The sequence below is a fragment of the Vicugna pacos genome, chromosome 16 (assembly GCF_048564905.1).
Source record: "Vicugna pacos chromosome 16, VicPac4, whole genome shotgun sequence".
Lineage (NCBI taxonomy): Eukaryota > Metazoa > Chordata > Mammalia > Artiodactyla > Camelidae > Vicugna > Vicugna pacos.
Window position 1 is genome coordinate 23,082,090 of NC_133002.1, and position 6,854 is coordinate 23,088,943.

The window sequence follows — 6,854 nt, forward strand, 5'->3', positions numbered from 1 at the left end:
ATATTCTATATCCTGTCTTCCGCATTCCATCACTAAATTCTGGGTTCTGTAATCTGTACTCTATATTCTATATTCTGTGTTCTACATTCTATATTCTACCTTCTATAATCTGTATTCTGTGTTCTATATTCTAAATTCTGTGTTATGAATACCATGTTCTAAATTCTGGCTTCTGTATTCTCTTCTATTATTCTATATTCTTTGTTCTACATTCTATATTCTGCATTCTATATTCTGTACCCTATATTCTAAATTCTGTGTTCTGAATGCCATGTTCTAAATTCTGCGTTCAGTATTCTCAATTCTATATTCTATATATTGTTTTCTAAATTCTATATTCTACATACTATATTCTGTATTCTGTATTCTATATTCTATATTTTGTGTTCTACATTATATATTCTACATTTTATATTTTGTATTCTGAATTGTATATTCTAAATTCTGTGCTCTGCATTCCATATTCTAAATTCTGTGTTTTGTATTCTGTATTCTGTATTCTATAATCTGTGTTCTGTATTCCATATTCTAAATTCTACTTTCTGCATTCTGTATTCTGTATTCTATATTCCGTGTTCTAAATACTATATTCAACATTCCATATTCTGAATTCTATATTCTATATTATATGCTCTGAATTCCATGTTCTAAATTCTGGGTTCTGTATACTCTATTCTATATTCTGTAATCTGTGTTCCGAATTCCATGTTCTAAATTCTTGGTTCTGTACTCTGTTTTCTATTTTCTTTATTCTGTGTTCTACATTCTGTATTCTGTATTCTGTATTTTATTTTCAACATTCTGTGTTCTGCATTTCATGTTCTAAATTCTGGGTTCTGTATTCTGTATTCTATATTCTATATTCTGTGTTCTGATCCCATGTTCTTAATTCTGGGTTCTGTATTCTGTGTTCTATATTCTATATTCTGTTTTCTACAATCTGTATTCTACATACTATATTCTGTATTCTGCATTCTGTATTCTATATTCTGTGTTCTACATTCTATATTCTGTATTCTGTGTTCTATATTCTATATTCTGTATTCTACATTCTTTATTCTACATTCCATATTCTTTATTCTATATTCTAAATTCTGTGTTCTTCATTACATGTTCTAAATTCATGGCTCTGTATTCTCCATTCTATATTCTATATTCTGTGTTCTTCAATCTATATCCTACATTCTATATTCTGTATTCTGTATTCCATATCCTGTGTTCTCCATTCTATATTCACATTTTATTTCTATATTATATGTTCTATATCCTGTGTTCTGAATTTCATGTTCTAAATTCTGGGTTCATCCATGTGTATTCTATATTCTATATTCTGTGTCTACATTCAGTGTTCTAAACTCTATATTCTGTATTCTTTATACTATATACTAAATTCTGTGTTCTGAATTCCATTTTCTAAATTCTGTGTTCTGCCATGTGTATTCTATATTGTATATTCTGTGTTCTACATTCTGTATTCTGCATTCTATGTTCTGTATTCTATATTTAATATTCTAAATTCTGTGTTCTGCTTTCCATGTTCTAAATTCTGGGTTCTGCATTCTGTATTCTATATTCTATATTGTGTGTTCTACATTCTGTATTCTACATTCTTTACTGTATTCTGTATTCTATATTCTATATTCTGTGTTCTGCATTCCATGTTCTTAATTCTGGGTTCTGTTTTCTGCATTCTATATTCTATAATCTGTGTTCTATATTGTTTATTCTACATTCTATATTCTATATACTCTGTTATATATTCTATATTCTGTTTTCTACATTCTGTATTCAACATTCTATATTCTGTATACTGTATTCCATATTCTGTGTTCTGCATTCCATGTTCTGAATTCTTTTTTCTGTATTCTGTATTCTATATTCTATTTTCTGTGCTCTGCCTTCCATATTCTAAATTCTGTGTTCTGAATTCTTTATCTGTTTTCTATATTCTGTGTTCTACATTCTATATTCTACATTCTATTTCAATATTCTATATTCTAGATTCTGTGTACTGCATTCCATGATCTAAATTCTGGGATCTGTTTTCTGTATACGATATCTTGTATTCTGTGTACTACATTCATTATTCTACATTCTATATTCTCTATTCTGTATTTTATATCCTATATTCTGTGTTCTGAATTCCATGCCTAAATTCTGGGTTCTGTATTCTGTACTCTATATACTGTGTTTTATATTCTATATTCTACATTTTATATTCTTTTCTCTATATGCTAAATTCTGTGTTCTGAATTCCATGTTCTAAATTCTGGGTTCTGTATTGTCTATTCTATATTTTATATTTTTTGTTCTACATTTTTATTCTACATTCTATATACTATATTCGGCATTCTATATTCTATAATCTGTGTTATACATTCTATAGTCTACATTCTATATTCTGTATTCTGTATTCTATGTTCTAAATTCTGAGTTCTTCATTCCATGTTCCAAATTCTGTGTTATGTATTCTGTATTCTATATCCTATATTCTGTATTCTACATTCCATAATCTAAATTTTGTGTTCTGTATTCTGTATTCTCTTTTCTATATTCTGTGCTTTTCATTCTATATTCTACATACTTTATTCTGTATTCTGTATTTTATATACTTTATTCTGTGTTCTGCATTCCATGTTCTAATTTCTCGGTTCTGAATTCTTTATTCTGTATTCTAAATTCCGTGTTTTACATTGTATATCTACATTCTATATTCTAAATTCTATATTCTATATTCTGTGTTCTGAATTCCATGATGTAAATTCTGGGTTCTCTAGTCTGTATTCTGTATTTTATAATCTATGCTCCGAATTCCATGTTCTAAATTCTGGGTTCTGTATTCTGTTTTCTATATTATATATTCTGTGTTCTGCATTCTATACTCTGTTTTCTGTATTCTATATTCTATGTTCTGTGTTCTGCATTCCAATGTCTAAATTCTGGGTTCTGTATTCTTTATTCTATATTTTTAATTCTGTGTTCTACATTCAATATTCTACATTTTATTTCTGTATTCTATATTCTGTATTCTGTGTTCTACATTCTGTATTCTACATTCTATATTCTGTATTCTGTATTCTATATTCTACATTCTGTATTCGGCATTCAATGTTCTAATTTCTGGGTTCTGCATACAGTATTCTATATACAATTCTGTGTTTTACATTGTGTTCTGCATTCGATATTCTGTATTCTGTATTCTAATTTCTATATTCTGTGTTCTGCATTCCATGTCTAAATTCTGGGTTCTGTAATCTGTAATCTATATTCTTTATAATATGTTCTACATTCTATATTCTACATTCTATATTCTGTATTCTGTATTCTGTATTCTGTATTCTAAATTCTGTGTTCTAAATTACATGTTCTAAATTCTGGGTTCTCTACTCGGTATTATATATTCTATATTCCGTGTTTTATATTCTATATTCAACATTCGATATTCTGTATTCTATACTCTAAGTTCTGTGTTCTGTATTCCATGTTCTAGATTCTGGGTTCTGTATACTGTATTCTGTATTCTGTGTTTTAAATTCTATATTCTACATTATATATTGTGTACTCTATATTCTAAATTATGTGTTCTGAATTCCATATTCTAAATTATGGGTTCTGTAGTCTCTATTCTCTATTCTATATTTTGTGTTCTACATTTTTTATTCTACATTCTATATTCTGTATTCTGCATTCTATACTCTATATTCTGTGTTATACATTCTTTATTCTACATTCTATATTCTGTATTATATTCTCTAAATTCTGTGTTCTGCATTCCATGTTCTACATTCTGTGTTCTGTATTCTGTATTCTATATTCTATATTCTGTATTCTGCATTCCATATTCTAAAGTTTGGGTTCTGTATTCCGTATCCTCTTTTCTATATTCTGTGCTCTACATTTTATATTCTACCTTTTTTATTCTGATTTCTGTATTCTTTATTGTATATTCTGTGTTCTGCGTTACATGTTCTAAATACTCGTTTCTGCATTCTGTATTCTGTATTCTAAATTCCGTGTTCTACATTCTATATCCTATATTCGATATTCTAAATTCTATATTCTATATTCTGTGTTCTGAATTCCATGTTCTAAATTCTGGTTTCTGTATTCTGTATTCTAGATTTTATAATCTATGCTCGGAATTCCATGTTCTATGTTCTGGATTCTTTATTCTGTATTCTATATTCTATATTCTGTGTTCTGCATTCCAATATCTAAATTCTGGATTCTGTCTTCTGCATTCTATATTTTAAATACTGTGTTCTACATTCTGTATTCTACATTTTATTTCTGTATTCTATATTCTATATTCTGTGATCTACATTCTGTATTCTACATTCTATATTCTGTATTCTGTATTCTTTTTTCTATATACTGTGTTCTGCATTTCATGTTCTAAATTCTGGGTTATGCATTCTCTATTCTATATTCTATATTCTGTGTTTTACACTGTGTATTCTACATTTGATTTTCTGTATTCTGTATTATTTTATCTATATTCTCTTCTGAATTTCTTGTTCTAAATTCTGGTTTCTGTATACTGTATTCCATATTCTATAGTCAGTGTTCTACAATCTGTATTCTACATTCTGTATTCTGTATTCTGTATTCTATATTCAATATTCTGTATTCTACATTCTATACTCTACATTCTGTATTCTGTATTCTGTATTCTGTATTCTGTATTCTATATTTTGTGTTCTGCATTCCATGTCTAAATTCTGGGTTCTGTAATCTGTACTGTAAACTCTATATTCTGTGTTCTACACTGTATATTCTACATTCTATATTCTGTATTCTGTATTCTATATTCTAAATTCTGTGTTCTGAATTCCATGTTCTAAATTCTGGGTTCTGTATTTGGTATTATATATTCAATATTCTGTGTTTTATATTCTATATTCAACATTCTATATTCTGAATTCTATATACTAAATTCTGTGTTCTGAATTCCGATATTAATTCTGGGTTCTGCCATGTGTATTGTATATTCTATATTCTGTGTTCTACATTCTGTATTCTACGTTTTATATTCTGTATACCACATTCTATATTCTGTGTTCTGCATTCAATGCCTAATTACTGGGTTCTCTATTCTGTATTCTATATTCTATATTCTGTGTTCTGCATTCCATATTCTGAATACTGGATTCTGTATTCTATATTTATATTCTCTGTTTTACATTATATATTCTACATTCTATATTCTGAATTCTTTTTTCTATATTCTGTGTTCTGAATTCAATATTCTAAATTCTGGGTGCTGTTTTCTTAATTCTATTTTTTATATTCTGTGTTCTACATTCTCATTTCTACATATTATTTCTGTATTCTATATTCTATATTCTGTGTTCTGATTTCCATGTTCTAAATTCTGGGTTCTGTACTCTGAATCCTATATTTAGTTTTCTGTGTTCAACTTTCTATATTCCACATTCTATATTCTGTATTCTATACTCTATATTATAAATGCTTTGTTCTGAATTCCATGTTCTATATTCTTTGTTCTGTATTCTGCGTTTTATATTCTATATTCCGTGTTCTACATTCTATTTTCTACATTCTATATTCTGTATTCAGTATTCTATATTCTGTGTTCTACATTTCTGTTTTCATGTTTTCTACATTCTATATTCTGTGTTCTGCATTCTATATTCTATATTCTGTGTTCTTCATTCTAAATTCAACATTCTATTTCTGTATTTTATATTCTATATTCTATTTTCTGCAATCCATATTCTAAATTCTGGGTTCTGAATTGTGTATTCTATATCCTATATACTGTCTTGTACATTCTATATTCTACATTCTATTTCTGTATTCTATGTGCTATTTTCTGTCCTACATTCCATGTTCTAAATTATGGGTTCTGAATTCTGTATTCTATAATCTGTGTTTTTCATTCCATGTTCCAAATTCTGGGTTCTGTATTCTGTATTCTATATTCTACATTCTGTGTTCTACATTCTATATTCTACATTTATTTCTGTATTCTATATTCTATATCCTGTGTTCTGTATTCCTTGTTATAAATTCTGGTTTCTGTATTTTCAATACTATATTCTATATTCTGTGTTCTAAATTCAATATTCTTCATTCTATATTCTGTATTCTATATTCAAAATTCTAAGTTCTGAAATCCATGTTCTAAATTCTGTATCTGTATTCTGTATTCTATATTCTATATTATGTGTTCTACATTCTACATTCTACATTTTATATTCAGTATACCTCATTATACATTCTGTTTCCTAGATTCTCTATTCTACATTCTCTATTCTATATTCTGTATACTACATTCTAAATTATTGGTTCTGAATTCCATGTTCTAAATTCTGGGTTCAGTATTGTGCATTCTATATTCTATATTCTGTGTTCTATATTCTAGATTCCACATACTATATTCTGTATACTCTATTATATATTCTGTATTCTGTGATCTGCTTCCATGTTCTAAATTCTGGTTTCTGTATTCTATATTCTATATTCTGTGTTCTAAATTCTATATTCAACATTCTATATTCTGAATTCTGTATTCTACATTCTGTGTTCTACATTCAATGATCTAAATTCTGGGTGCTGTATACTGAGTTCTATTTTTTATATTCTGTGTTCTATATTCTAAATTCTACAAATTATAGCCGTATTCTATATTCTATATTTTGTGTTCTGAATCCCATGTTCTAAATTCTGGATTCTGTTTTCTGAATTCTATATTCCATATACTCTGTTCTACATTCTCTATTCTCTTTTCTTTATTCTGTATTATGTATTCTGTATTCTATAGTCTGTGTTCTGAATTCCATATTCTAAATTCTGGATTCTTCATTCTGTTTCCTATATTCAATATTCTG